At 48.7% G+C, this 15,819-nt stretch overlaps 1 long non-coding RNA gene across 2 annotated transcripts; it reads left to right on the plus strand.

The window, feature by feature from the left end:
• The first annotated feature begins 2,597 nt into the window (after window positions 1-2,597).
• On the plus strand, window positions 2,598-10,039 carry LOC121009832 (uncharacterized). 2 transcript variants are annotated; one of them, XR_005780852.1, is made up of 4 exons: window positions 2,598-2,874; window positions 2,967-3,103; window positions 4,728-4,901; window positions 9,894-10,039. It is a non-coding gene; the product is annotated as an uncharacterized LOC121009832 (long non-coding RNA). The 2 variants fall into 2 exon arrangements; XR_005780853.1 differs by having other exon boundaries at window positions 4,755-4,901.
• Window positions 10,040-15,819: the final 5,780 nt, after the last annotated feature.

Below are 15,819 nucleotides of genomic sequence, written 5' to 3' on the forward strand. Positions count from 1 at the left end.
TTTTATGCTACAATATCCCTTTAGAAGTAGATGTTACTCCTACTCACAGATAAGGAAAGTGAAGCTCGTGAATTTAAGCAACTTGTTTTAGGTAACGATTCTGATGAAGGGTAAAAATGAGGCAGAAACTTCCCAATATCTGAGCTCCAAATCCATAGTCATTCCTTCCAAATACATAGTTACATTTCCAATCTCCCCACATATGTCCATGTCCACTGCCACCATCTTAGTGTGAACTGCCATCAAATCCCACCTGGAATATTGGGAAGTCTCTTCCTACGTGCTCTCCCACCTCCACTCGTGCCTCCCTCCCTACTTCATGGTCCACTCTGCAGTTGTGGTATTACTTCTAAGCAGCACCGTCCAACAGAACTTTCTGCAGTGCTGGCAATGTTCTAGATCTATTCTCTCTGATGTGGTAGCCACCAGCTACATGTGGCTACTGAGCACTTAAAATGTTCTAGTGTGACTTAGAAGCTGAATTTTAAAAATTATTTGATTTTCATTAATTTATATTTACATGACCACACATAGCTAGCGACTACTGAATTGGACAGCACAGATCTAAAATATTAAGCTGACCAAATCTCACTGCAGTCCAATACCATTCAAAACATTCCCATTTCTCTTAGGGTAAGAACCCAAACTCCTGGCAATTTACAAAGGCTCTGCCCAACTTAGATCCCAGAGGTGGTTTCCATGTGGTCTGCCTTATTTCCTGCTCACACTCTGCGCACCAGGCCCTCTGGCCTCCTGCGCCACATTCCTTCCCTGCACAGCCCCGCGCGCAGAGGGTAGACTGGACGTGGAATTTCCTCCCCACCCACACCATCCCCCAGGCACCAATGCCCTTCTCCTTCAAGGAAGCCTTCCCCAACCAAGAGCTTTCCGGACCTTGACTGGTCTTAAGTCACCCTGTTCTTCTCCTTCTTAGCACTCCCCACTTTGTGCATGTATATATACTTAGCCCTCTGGTGTCCTAAAGAGAGTGTCAGTTTCCTTTTGCTGTTTAACAAGGTTCCACAAACATAGTGCCTTACAACCATACGCATCTATTCTCTTCCAGTTCAGGGGGTCAGAGTCTTAGGGCTGCGTGAAGTCAAGGTGTCGGCAGGACCACATTCCTCTCCGGAAGCTCCAGGGAAGAGTCCGTTTCCTTGCCTTTCCCAGCTTCTAGAGGCCACCTGCCTTCCTTGCCTCATGGCCCCTTCTCCACCTCCTGATTCTTCTGCCTCCCCCTCTCCACATTAAGGACCCTTAACAATTATACTGGGCCCACCTGGATAATCCTATTCTCATCTCAAGATCCTTCACATCTGTTAGCTCCCTTCCGCCATGTAAAGTAACGTGTTCACAGGGTCTAGGAATAGAACATAGACACCTGTGGGGAGGGGGGCACTATTATGTCTACTACACTCCCAACTAGACTGGGAGCTCTGTGACGGACAGGACTGCTCGCCATCGCCACGTACAGTATGTGGCACATTGGTGGAGTGTGTGTGTGTGTGCGTGTGTGCGTGTGTTGTGAATGAATGAACAATGTAATTCCTCTACCACAAAGAAGAAATCATCTTGCAGAAAAATCTACAAAGAGCTTGTGAAGCATTTAATTAGCCTCTATATTTTTGGAAACCACACATGGGACTCATGTCACAACAGGTGTAAGCTGTGGTGGGACTGATGATACCACCTAGTCATCCTGCTTTGTTAGGTATTATCAACGTGTCTGTCTTTTTAAATTTTTTTAAAATCTTTTTTATTTATTTTTGAGAGAGAGAGAGAGAGAGAGAGAGAGAGTATGAACAGGGGAGTGGCAAAGAGAGAGGGAGACACAGAATCAGAAGCAGGCTCCAGGCTCCGAGCTGGTAGCACAGAGCCCCATGTGGGGCTCGAACCCATGAACCATGAGATCATGACCTAAGCCGAAGTTGGATGCTTAACCGACTGAGCCACCCAGGCGCCCCTCAACGTGTCTGTCTTGATAGTGGCCTGCCTTCTTTACCTGTTCCCCCAGGCTCGTTCAGCATCACCTCCTGCCCCCCATAACCCACACCTTTCATATTGACCTGTCTCCTGGAATTAGAGAAGAGATGCCACTTGGACAGAAATCCAGGTAAATCAAGATAAAAGTGTTGACAAAACCCACACTATTTGGTCTGATTCCAGAGCATCTCTATCAGCAAGCTGCTTATGTTTTCCCTGAGATATGCATGAGGACAACAGTCTAAAAGGAAGCCACAGCTCTACAACTGTCATTGTTCCACTCATGGGTTTGTATGCATGTGACTATACACAGCCACACACACACACACACACACACACACACACACACACACACACAGTTCTGTATAATCTATTTTTAAAGCATAGGACAAAAAAACCTCATGCTGACAGCTGTTGCCTCAATCACCGAATTTCAAAATATATGTTTTTCCATAAATTGTGCAACACTTCAGAATACTTTTGGAGCTAGACGGGTACTGAGATCACCTAATCCAATTCACAAAGGTCTCCAGCCCTTCAGTGCAGATGAGGAAACCAAGGTCCAGAGCAGTGAACCGATTTGTCCCAGGCCCTCCTGGGCCTTGGCACGTAGTTTTGGGCTTTTAACAATTACGCTTTCTGGAAACATTTATTAAGACTTTGTTCCTACATTTTCTTACATCCTCCCTGTGCTGTGAATTTGGATCTGGAGTCAAACAAACCTGGACTGAAATCCTGGCCCTGCATGCCTCCAGCGTATGTGACGCCAGCCAAGTTACCATCTCTGACCACTCTTCCCTTGAGTGGAAAAGAGAGGGAGGACAACAGGGGCTTCTTCGTGTGGCTGGTGTAGGAATCCAACGGAAAAGACCTGTAAAACTACCTTCCATGGTACTTGCCACCACAGTGACCGAGCGCTCTATTTCCCCCACCCACTTCCCTCCCTTTTGTGTCTCCTTTATGATGATGTGTTTTTCTCTCAGCAGTTTGCCAACTGATTTGACCAATACTTATCAAGCACAAGCCACGAGCCAGACATCCACCAGGGCCTGGGAGAGAAGGGTGAAGAAGACTGTCCAGGACCTCGCAGTGCTTAGAGTCTAGAGACAGGCACAGACAGGTGAGCAGGTGAGGGGCTGCTGGCCGGTCAGGGCGATCTGGGGAGGCACAGAGGAGGGGGAGCCCCCCAGAGTGAACGGCGTGGCACATGGGGGAATGACAGAGCCTGACTGGCTGACTCTCAGGTTGTAGGGTGTGGCTGAAAGGTGAGACGGGAAAGGGGGGGAGAGGAGGTTAGTGAGGAGGATGCCAGAGGGCCAGGTGTGGAGAAGGGAGGGGTGTCCCGGGACGTCTGTTCACTTGCGCACTGGGAACCAGGCTGGGCCTTGAGGATACAGCAGGGAACACGCCAGGCCAATTCCCTGCTTCCACAGCCTTACGTTTTAGCAGGGGCAAAGCAAGAGGCCTGGGCTGGCACAGGGGATCTAGGGAGGTCCAAGAGGATAGGAGTCGCCAGACAATGAAGTGTGAGGCTCTGTGCTTGAGAATACATCAGGGATTTCCTGCTGAGTCCAGCCCACCAGGCCACCTCGGGGCTTTACAGGGGTTCTCGAGATCCAGCCTCACTGGGCCCTTACATCAGTGCTCACGAAGTCAGGAATGTGGGGTTTTCAATAAAAGTGCAGGCAATGGGCCCAGAGGGAGTCCGGCTCAAATGAGCTTTTATATTTTTATGTGGAATGTAATCACGTTTGGTCATGATCGAGGCCGCCCCGTTGCTGCTATTAGAGCGTTTATGGTTCTAAGGGGGATACGCGTCTTCGGCGATACATGCTCGCAACTAAAAGCAACAAGGGTGTGCTGAATTCTAGTGGCCGCTGCAAAATTCTCAGGAAAGGGCTCCCGAGCATCGCCTTGGGGAGCTCGGATGAGAGGGCTGGTGTCGTGCACAGGCCCAAGAGTGGCCAGACCCAGCGAGGGACAACGCGGCCTGGGAGTTTTCACAATCAGCCGCCCTGGTGGACGTTCTTTCCTTATGCTTTATCTACAATCTTCAGAAGTCCCCCAGGGGCTTCCCAGCCACCAGACCCATCTTCCATGTGTGCAAGCAGGGCCCAGAGAGGTTAGGGGCTCCCCAAGAGGCAGAGCCTGTGAGTGGGTGAACTTCCTGGGGCTCCATAGCAGATCACCAGGGACAGAAATATATTCGCTCACAGTTCAAGAGGCCAGCAGTCCCCAGTCAAAGAGGAGACAGAGTTGGCTCTTCTGGAGGCTCTAAGGGAGAAATGGCCTCACGCCTCTGTCCTCGCTTCCGGGGGCTGCTGGCAGTCCTGGGGTTCCACGGCTACTACAGTCGCTCTAATCTTTGCCTCTGCGTCCACACGGCCTCTTCTTTCCGGAATTCTGTGCCCTTTCCTTTACTTATAAAGACACCTGTTGTTGGATTTAAAGCCCACCCTAAATCCAGCGTGCCTCCCGGGATCCTGACTCTTTACATCTGCAAAGACTCTCTTTCCAAAACAGATCACGTTTTGAGTTTTTGTGCAGACCCAGGCATTTTGAGGACACTATTCAACCCAGCACTGTAAGTGCGACACAGGAGCTGAGCCAGGTCGGAGTGCAAAACCACTCACACCAAAGACGTGGGGATGTGTCACACTCATTTGCTCACAGCGACTTGGCTTTCTGGCTTCCCACTGAGTTCCCCTCCGCTTTCTTTATTCCCTTCCTTCTCCTAAGTGTAGACCAGGCCTCTGCCAAACTCTCCTTAGGCAGGAGCACAGAAAGCCCTTGAAGAATCACAGAGGACCAAAGACTCGGGAGGGAAACGCTAGGATGCAGGACAGGAGAAACGTGCCACCCTGGAAATGCGACTCAACACTGACTTGACCCTGCTGCTCAGAAGCTGGCGATTTGGGGTAAGTTGCTTTGCCTCTCTGAGTCTTACTTTCCCTAGCTTTAAATTGGGCATGGATTAATTACTTAATTCAGTTAACTACTTAATTAATGGAGTTAATGGGTGAGACGGTTGTAGAGGCTTCTGGCAGAGAGTAGTTGATCAACAAAAGCTTGTTTAATCCGAATGCGCTGGCATCTCTTCGGTGACGGAGGAGGAGAGTCAGACCCCTAAAAGGAGAAGGCTTATGCCAAGCCCGTCAAGTGGGGGTAAATGCAGAACTAACTGCAGGCATACGAGGCTCACACACATATATGCACCCACCGTGGTAGCTGTGACTAATCCTCTGCGGGAGTATCTACACCGCTCTCTGTCCATCCACCTGTTGACTGCCGGTACTACGTGCAGGTCCTGCCTGAGCACCTGCTGACGTCACGTCTTCAACCTTCACACCACAGGTGTGAGGTCGCCATCGTCATTACCCTCATCGCACCAAGGAACAAACGCAACTTGCCACGAGTCTCCGTGAGCCGAGCGGGGGCGCGGACACTCAGACCCGGCCTGTCTGACCACGGAGCCGGCCGCTTCACCACGCGTGGCGGCCACAGGGAGCCCCACAGGTGCCCGGGGAGCAGACGGCAGCACCACTAATTCCCCCAGGCTGGGTCAGGGCACGGGTTGGTGAAGGGGTGCCATTTGGGCGGGGCCACAGAGCAAGTGAATCATGGGGGCTCGTGGTGTGATGGAGCCACACAAATCCAAGTGCGTGTGCTCTCCCTGCGGCTCAACCGACTCTGTGACCTCGAGGGACGGACGGTGCCTTTCCGAGCCCTTGTTTCCTCATCTGCCAATGGGGATGAAATGGCTACATCGAAAGGTTGATGCAAAAACGCAAAGCATAAATGCGGGTAAAAGCTGTAGGGACAGAAATTGGTCTGGTACGAAGTACTGAAGCAGAACGCGATGCGTAGGTATTCGGCCCTCAGAAATACATGCGCATGCGTATGAGGACATAAGTACCCGGATGTGCAGGCAGCACCCGTCACCAAAGTCTCAAACCGCCCAAATGTCCGTTTACGGTAAAACTGAAGGGCGGCCCTATGTGCACATATGGAAGTACTGGGGCAATGGAAACACAACAGCAGGTCTCACAAAGGATAATACTGAGCAAAACAAGCCCATGAACACCCACCCGGTTCTACTTACATAAGGTTCAAACACAGGCAAAACGCTGGGCTCTGGGGTTATATCTGGGCCGCTGGTCACCCTTGGAAGGGGTAGGGGGCGATCAAGGGGTACAAGGTTGTTCCTCGAGAACTGACGGCCTTCTTTCCTGATCTGGGTGCTGTTCACCATGAAATCCATCAACCTGTACACTTAGCATCTACGAACTTCAATACACATTTATACTCTGGTACAAAGGGTTTCTTTGTTTGTTTTCAATTATACGGAATAGACCTGGCAAGTGGAGCATTTTTAGGAAGTGCTCGTTTTCTTTCCTCAAACGACTCCATCATGACCTGTGCAAGAAAAGCAACCTCTATCTGTAAATGATATCCTTAATGACATCAGCTGGGTGGGCCACTGATAATATGGGGAAAGGGCACAGAGGGAGGTTCAGAAAGTTGGATGACGGGGCGAGGGGGCCTATTTGTTTAATGCCTCAGTGGGTTCCCTGAGCAAGATTCCTGATCCATGCCAGAGTGGGTGTTCACGAATGGCCCCATCTCCTTCTTCGCTAAGCTTTGAAAAATCAAGCTGGGCTCTCAGTCAGGTCCTCCAAAGCCCTGTTGCTCTACCAATGCCTATTACCCAGATCCCTCTCTACCTCCTCTGTCTCCTGACCCACTAAAGTCCAGCCACACTGACCTTTTTCGCCTTCTTCGGCATCCCCGATTCTCCGCTTAAATGGCAACCCCCCAGCCTAAAGGGACATCCCCCTGAATGGTTCTTCTTCATGAAATCTGTTCTTGTGTGATATTGGAATTCTCTCAGATGTTCATTTCATTAACATTCATTTGGCCGTTTGCTTATTTTCTGTCTTCCTTACCCACCAAACTTTGTTCAACCTTGTATCTCCAGTATATGCCAGCAAACATTTTCACATAGTAGTAGGCTTTCAAAATTAACTTATCGCATAAATTGAGCCAGAAGCATCTTAGGTGTGTTAGTACAAGAGTACTAGATTTTTGTCTCACTAAAGTATTTCCCTGGCAACCGTACTTTTACTCAGATAAGTCCACACATCACACCATCCTCAAAATCCTAAATCAATCAATTGCTCGAAAACTAGAAGAGTTTTCACAATACAGGGATTTCAAACTATAACGCAGGGAAGAGAAAATATAGAGATGAATAACGGAGGCCAGGTGGCACGGAGAGGGGATGGTGGGGACAGTGGCAGGCTGAAAAACCAGTCTGTGACCAAGCAAAATGCAGTAACTACGGATCAGCACCATCCACCTGCTGCCATTACGAAATGCAAAGCTTGTTGCCCAATCCCCCAGCTTTCTCGAAGAGGCCAAAAATGCACATTTTTCTTTGTATGTGAACTCTGCCAATTTTTTAGTACCGGTAATAAATTTAATGTCTCCTCAAAGTGTATATAGCCAGTGTGTAGCAAACTGTTTCTGCAGGCTGCCTGCAGCTGATGCCCTCCATCCTGACCTTAATCTGCCATGTTATAAACGGGGATCGGGGCAGAGAAAGACGATGGTTCGTTACAGATCTCACAATTACTATGTGGCAAGATGTGGTCTGGAACCTGGGCTTATAGCTCAAAGCCATGGCCATCCCATCCACAGTGAGAAAGACCTCTGTGTGCCCATCAGCCTTCATAACATTAAATTATGTGTTGGATCATGCGTACTATATTGAGAAGATCCAGCGTGACTCTTCATTAGCCTTAAATGAAAGCCCATAGCCCAGTTGTGAGGCCTCATCACAACAATCTTAAGAAAGGGGCGCTGGGCTGTTTTAACACTTGATGCTAATTTACAGCCGACCTTGAGTCAGAGTTGCACATGCGGTGCCCTGCGTGAAAATCCTTCTTTGTGAAGACCTGAGCCTTCTCTGCTTGTACCAGCCCCTTTTTAATTCTGGCTCAGCAGCCTGGGCCTCACCCTGTTATAGAAAAAGTAATCGTAAATCTGCATGAAGTTTCTGATGATTAGTTTTGCTTGGAATCAGGCCAAAGAGCCAGACTTTTGCCAATTCCATATGTACACGTAAGTTCTTTCAAGAAAGAATGCATTAATCCTTCCCACTGGGCTGGGGATGAGGAGTTTAGGGGCCCCACGGGGGAGAGTGCTCCTGACTCCAGTTGTATGTGTAAAGGGTGTGCCAGGACCACTTAACAGGCACCTTAATAAGTGGACTCGCTTTATCCACGGCAGCACCAAGGGGCACGGGTTATGAATTTTTTAGATGAGAAAATTGAGACTCGTTGTAAGTAACTTGTCTCAGCGCATGCAGCTAATCCAACATCAGCCGGGGTGTCACCCTGTCCCAGGACGGCAGAGGCCCTGCTGCACATACACACAGTCCACATGGAGAGTTCCTTCTGTACTGAGCGACGCCCACTACTGCCTTTAGCCAACGAGCAGGTGATGAACAGCCACGTCGCCGGTGATCCATCTCCCTGGCTTCCTTTCTCCTTCCTCTTAAAACTTGAGGATACGCGAGCCACAACGGCAGTTGATGCAGAGAGAAAGGGTGAAAAAGTTAGAGACGCAAGAGGAAAACCAGCCAATGTAAAAGCGCTTACTGTACTATTTGGAAGAAAGAAGAAGAAAAAATGGCAGTATAAGAGCTCAAAACCCCAGGTACAGAGCAGACTTTTAATGCATTTAATTACTCAGTGCTCAGTCCTGGCAATGAAGAGTTGGGTTTTGATAGGTTGTAATGACCATGGTAATTTGAAGACGGTAAGAAAGCAGAATGCTGAGGTCAGAGGGTCAGAAGATTGGGTTTCAGGCAATCAGCACTCCTCCCTCTTCCTGCCTCTCACTGGACGTGTGTCACTGAGTAAGTTAACTGGTCCCTCTCTCTCGGTCTCAGCTTCTGGGCCCACAACAAGGAGAGCACTGCCTCGTAACAGACAAAATTCCCAGTCCAGCCTCAAGCAGGAAAGTAGAAGCCATCAAAAGAGAACTTCCACACGCTTTAAGTCAACCCCGACACGTGCATCTGCTGCCATGTGCCCCGCTTCCTCCTGCGAGCCCGGCTCAGAACCACTTCCGCCCGCTTCCGGAGACGCCCTGGAATGGGAGTGAGTCCTGGAATACAGGATTGTGTTGAAGGGTGGATTTGACCATGGCAAGAGGGAGAGAGCTCGCCATTCTAAGCTTAGACAGCCTGGATTTCAGGGCATCTGAGTCCCTGACAGCTGGGGGGCCTCTAGAGCAGGAATCTCTTAGGGAAGGGAGGGGTACGTTTGCAGCAACGTGTTCATGTTGGAATCTTAAGCAGCGGAGGGGCAACACCTCAGGTCCTTGTTTGGAAGCATCGCTCTTGTCTGGAAGTCCTTTCGGGTGACAATAAAGAATTTAAAATATAGAGTCAGACAATAAGAACTTTAGACTTGATTCTGAGTTACACTACCAGGAGGAAGGCAGGGTGCGTGGACACACATGCGGGTGGGAAGGTAGATGTAAAGCCTGTGGAAATTCTCTCTGGCGGGCTTCTGCTTTATTACTCAAGCCTAGAATGAGAAATTAATCTATAAGCAGGAGATAGGATGGCAGAGAAGGGAGGGGATGGTTTTAGAGCACGAAGTGGTTCCTCTTTCCAAGCTATTGTGTCCCCACCAGATGAAGGACAGAGAAGCGACCATCTCTGAGCAGGTGTATATCCCACAATATAAACCAGTATTTGGAGGATTACACAGATTAACCCTATTGTTAATTGTTAGTGAGAATTAAGTTGCTCTCAACCTCAACCAGGGTCTACTCTGGACTATTCTCCTCCCCAGGAGAGACCTGGCAATATTTGGAAACGTTTTTGGTTGTCACAGCCGCTAGGGAGGGAGCAACTGTTGCTACTGCTATCTGGCAAATTGGACCTGGGATGCTGCTAGGCATCTGCAACACGCAGGACAGCCCCACGATGAAGAACAATCCAGCTCCAAACGTCAGGACTTTTCGGGTTGGAAAATCCTGGATAAAAATAAGATTTGACGATTTGACTTCTACAAAACCCTGTTACCCTCCCCAAACAGCCTGGGCTTGTGGTCAACTAAAAATCCTCCAATGGCCCCTCTCTCCAACTGTGTTCCCCACACCCCTTAGAAAACTAACTTCTCGGGACCTCAATATGTGAACTCACATTTCATCTGACTAAGGTTAGCCTCTTGGTTCCTATTCTTTTTTTTTTTTTTTAATTTTTTTTTTAACGTTTATTTATTTTTGAGACAGAGAGAGACAGAGCATGAACGGGGGAGGGGCAGAGAGAGAGGGAGACACAGAACCGGAAGCAGGCTCCAGGCTCTGAGCCATCAGCCCAGAGCCCGACACGGGGCTCGAACTCACGGACCGCGAGATCGTGACCTGAGCCGAAGTCGGACGCTCAACCGACTGAGCCACCCAGGCGCCCCTCTTGGTTCCTATTCTGTAGCGTTAAACAACCAATATTTGGAAACATCTGGGTACAACAGTTGCCAGAGAGAGGTTTGTGGTTGAATCAGGAAGTAACAGCAGTCAATTTCCAACTGAGAGGAGCCCTAAAAAAAGAAGCTAGTAGAAACCTGGATATTCAAGGGTGTGTTACCAGTTTAAATGAACTGTGAGCTAAAATAAACTAGCTTGATCACCCAACACAAATGGCAACTGTGGGTTGAATATGGTTTAGGTATACTGCAACTGTAGGTAAATACACTGAATGCTAATGGCTTTATAATAGTCTTATTAATTCACCCTTCGTAGTTAATGTTTAAGATAAACTCTGTGTCTTTAGAGTAATTTATGCATTCCACTTTTAGAGAATTCCAACTGAAAGAATATGAACATAATCATTTTACACAAATGTTCTCTGAGGAGGGAGCAGGAAGTATGAACCGGGGCAGAGACTCCCCACTGCTTTATTCATAATGGATCAGCCGATTCATTCCTTATTAATTTAATGGAGTACAAGTAAGCAGCGTAACAGCTTGAGTTTAGGAGTGTTTCACAAATGGGGCTTTTTGTCTGTAATCGCTTAATCCTGCCGGCTAGGCCTCATAAATTGAATAAAAGAGGGAACTGGGTTTTAATTAAGTCCAAGGAATGAGGCTGCGTCAAAGACACAACCATCCCTGGCAAACACAGGGGTGAAGTGTGTTTGGTTAATATCCCATGCTAACAGCATCCTGGCCCAGCGCGCCCCTGACTGGAACCTTTTGATGTCGGGCTGGAGGGAAATCCTGTTCTCCGGATTGGCTTGCGTCTCCAAGGGCAGTGAGAAAAGAGCAGATGACTGAGCTCTTGCCGGCCCAGATCTCCCCAGTCCAGCTAGTGTTCCAGCAAAAAAAGGCATCACTGGCCCCTCATTTTGCGTCTGTCCACATCTGGCTGGGAAAGAGAGACTGTTGACCAGGAGCTCAGTCCATGGAAAAAGCAAGGAATTCTTTTCCAAAAACTAGAATGTCCTAGGGGAAACAAACTGGGGCTTCAGGTCAGACCGACACGCCTTCAAATTCCACCTGCACAGTAAAACAGCTATGGGACCTTGAACAGGATGGAAATAATGCTTTGCTGGGTTATTATAGAGACTAAATAAATTTCTGTGGTCAGGCACTTTGCAAAGTGAGTGACTCTTTGAGGACGTTCAATAAAGGGCCGTTGGCATCACGATTATCACCTCCTACTAAAATGGAAATGCCCTTTTATGAAAAGGGTAATAATAAACTCAAACAGAAAACTCTTTCTCCATGTTTCCCTATCCACAGGCCCAAGCCCCGCTTGCCAAAGCCTTTGGTAGATTACTCTGCATTTCCCTTAATCACCACTCAGGACCCCTTGTGGGAGATCTTCATGGAATGTGGGGCAGACAGGAAAAATGGCCCCCAGAGATGTCTGCATACTAATCCCTAGAACGTGTGAGATGTGTCACCTTCGGATGTGATTGGGTTAAGAATCTTGAGATCAGGAGATTATCCTGGATGGTCTAAGACAGCCCAGTGTCAACACCTGGGACCTTATAAATGAAGAGGGGAGACAGGAGGTTCAGAGTCAAAGATGTGAAGATGAGGCGCTGCTGGCTTTGGAGAGGGAGGATGAGGCCAGAAGCCAAGGAATTCGGGTGGCTTCTAAGAGCTAGAAGAAAGGAAACAGATTCCCATCCGCCCCAGCCCCGGAGGCTCCAGAAAGCGTGCAGCACAGCCGACACATTGATTTTAGTGCAGTGAGACCCGTATCAGACTTCTGACCCCTGAAACTGTAAGATAATGTGTGTGCGTAGTTTTATATATTTTTTTTAACTTTTATTTATTTTCCAGAGACAGAGAGACAGAGCACGAGCGTGGGAGAGGCAGAGAGAAGGAGGCACACGATCCGCAGCAGGCTCCAGACTCTGAGCTGTCAGCACAGAGCCCGATGCGGGGCTCAAACCCATCAACTGTGAGATCATGACCTGAGCCGAAGTTGGATGATGCTTAACCAACTGAGCCACCCAAGTGCCCCATGCATGCACACTTTTAAGCCAGCAGGTCTGGCTTATTTGTTATAGCAACAAGTAGAAACTAACCAAGTGCCCAAGCCAGACGATGCAAATCCCCTGCAAGTATCTGTCTTCTGTTTCTTTTTTTTTTAATGTTTATTTATTTTTGAGAGAAAGAAAGAGCAGGGGGAGGAGCAGGGGGAGGGGCAGAGGGAGGGGGTGGACAGAAGATTCGAAGGGGACTCTGCACGTACAGCCTGACGTGGGGCTCGAACTTATGAAATGTGAGATCATGACCTGAGCCAAGATCAAGTGTCCGATGCTTAACTGACTGAAACACCGGGGTGCCCATCCCATCATTGATTTCTAATTGTCACAAGAGCCTCACAGGCTAGGTGATCCGAATGCCTATTTCACTAGTGAGTACACTGAGACTTTAGTAATTTGCAGAACCAAGATTCAAACCCAGTGTCTCGTGATTACAAAGCTCCTGACCTTTGCAGTTCCCAGAAAACTTGAGAATCAATCCTGGGTTTGCAAACAGTTATCATGTACCTCATTTGTATGTGATTATGCCATTCTCATGGTTCAAATTTTAGGAAAGTTTCTGAGAAAAAATAGAAAGTCAAGAGTACTTTAAATTCCACCAACCAAAGTTACCACCCTCCCTTCCTTCGATCCTTCTTTCTTTAGCTCTTCGGTCCAACTGATATTTATTACCTGCTACTCACGAGTCAAGCCATCAGACACTGAATGGTTAACAGGCTCTTCTAGGCAATCAAGGGGCCTCTAGGACAGTGGAAACAGAGTCACAGCAAGGGCAGATGCTGTATTGTGCTGGGTGGGAAGAGTCAGACAGAAGACAGACACAGGTGGCAAAGGCACTAATTCCAAAGGGGCTCGGGAGATGGATTGGCTGATTTCTGGCAGATGCGATGGGCTGGGGCTTCCAGGATGAGATAGCTGATGGGGAGGAGACGGAGTGTCCCGGAGGAGAAGTGGGCAAAGCAGAGGTGGCTCATTAACATGAGACAACGGAGGGTTAACACCACCGGTGTCTCTGTTTTACCCAGATCCGTCACTTTCTCACTCTGTAACCTTGGGGAAATCCCCTGTGTCACATCTGGGCCTCAATTTCTTTCTCCCTCACCTACAGATACTTGTTCTTACACTTGGTAGTCATACAGATGAACAGCATCTGTTTCCACTGTGGACAATGTTTTGGGCACTCTCCTCATTCCAACACGCAACTTACATTAGCTCATTTCATCCTCACTCTGACCTTATTGAAGAAGTTTCTATCAGTGCCCCCATTTCACAGGATGATGAAAATGAGGCATAAAGGGTGCCAGAGACTGAGGGGCTGGAGCTGAGGTCCAAACTCAAGAGGTCTGGTTGCAGAGTCCATATGCTTATCCCTAGGCTATGCACCTATCAAATGAGACCCTAATGTCAATGTAAGAGGCGGCGGTTGGGGGGCAGGGGGCAGATGATGAGAAATTCTCTCCTAAGCCGTCCACACTGGTTGAATTTTTGCCTCTTGCACACCTGGTGAGTCAGTCTCCAGCTACTAACAATATCTCGCATTTCTTAAACGCGTGTTATCGGTCAGGCACGACATTCGAGGTTGTGCATCTGATTTAACCTTCAGATCATCATCACCGTGATGAGTCTCCTTCAGTTCAGAAGGAAACCAAAGTTCAGAGAGGCCGAGTTATTTTCCTGAGGCCACCTAGCTAGGAAGAGACAGTGTTTTGATAGAAACCAGGCAGGGGACTGGAATCTCCACGCTCACTCACGCCAGTATATGAAGCATCATGGACCTATGAGCTGGGGAGGGAAGACTGGCCGGGCAGGTATGGAGGCCGAGGGAGTTCAAGAGAATCACCCTCCCCACCCCCCCACCCGGTGCAGACCCAAGCCATGCCACGCCCAGATGGAATGAAGAAGGCTTCTCTCCTGGTCACACCAGCAGGAAATTGAGGGTAAGTGGTGCCTGGGGACAATGCATCATGGCTTCACCCTCTCTAGCCACAGCTCACTGCAGAATTTGCAAAGACGGGTCTCCTTGTGGCGCTCCCGCAGTCTGGTATCCGAGAACCACACGGTCCTCTCAGACCTTCTTGCGCTGTGCCTGCTCTGGGAGCTGGGTGCCCAGGCCCCCGCTCAACCCTGGGCACTAGGCAGAACACGTCTTCCGCTTCTGTGTGTCTCCCACAAGGGCCCCTGCCAGTGTCTTCAGGGCTGAGGCTTCAGGATGTTCTCCAGCACAGGGAAAGTGGAGAGTGACTTAGAATATACGGGACCAGAATAACCGTGAGACCTAATTCCAAGAGCTGTGCTTGGTGGGTAATTAAATGTGCTCTGTTTATACCCTTGGTTGTTTAATCAGAGCTCTTTTATTACAGTTTATGTAATGCTTCCTAGTCATTAAAGCAGCATTTGGTAAATGGGCTTACCTTGGGAGGCTCAGACACCCAGAGGCACTGAGGCACCTGTCTGGGGTGGAGACAGCTGAGGCATTATTTACAGATTAATGTATTAAACAAACAAACCTAACATTCCTTTCCTATTCAACAAAGCAACCCTTTCTATTCATCAGCTTGGGAGAGGGACCCCTTATGTGCATAAAATTACCCTACAGCACTTCGAGCACTCCGGGAAAGAAGGAAGGGACGATGGGAAGGTTTTATTGAGTGCATTCTAGGTGCCCCGTGCACCACTGAGCTTCAAGTTCCTGAAATGCAAATAGGGGAGAATAATCTGTGATCGTGTTTTTAATAACAAAGATAAGGGCCCCAATACCAGTACCAACTAACACTGAACAATTACCGAACGTTCTGCACCCCAGACACCGATGATCGCTTCATGTGCATCCTCCCATCTAATGCTGACAACATCCCTGAGGGGTGGGAACCACTTTACAGATGAGGAAACTGAGGAACAGAGAGGTTAAGGGAATTGCCCAAGACTGCAGGGCTACTGTTTGGTATTGGGTGGTGCGTCTTCCAGAGCCCACGTGTTTAACTGTGATACCTGCTTCCCATTATGCTGGCGGGGTTAGTTGAGGTAATAGAGTAAAACGCACTGTCCTGCCTTCCCGCTCCAAAGCAGCGCTGTGAATGGAGACTGAAAAGCTCATCTAATTGGCGAGGGCAAGGAAAGCTTCCCGGAGAAGGTGACTCCCCTAGGATCTTGCTTGCTGTATAAGCACCCCTTAGGCGCAGCCAGGTAGGTGTTTATGTGGCAAATAGAAAAGGTGCTTCTGTCTCCTCCAGGGAAGGGAGCAGAATGAAAAAACATTCAGC

The sequence above is a fragment of the Herpailurus yagouaroundi genome, unplaced genomic scaffold (genome assembly GCF_014898765.1).
Source record: "Herpailurus yagouaroundi ecotype Mexico unplaced genomic scaffold, PumYag 190, whole genome shotgun sequence".
Classification (NCBI taxonomy): Eukaryota; Metazoa; Chordata; class Mammalia; order Carnivora; family Felidae; genus Herpailurus; species Herpailurus yagouaroundi.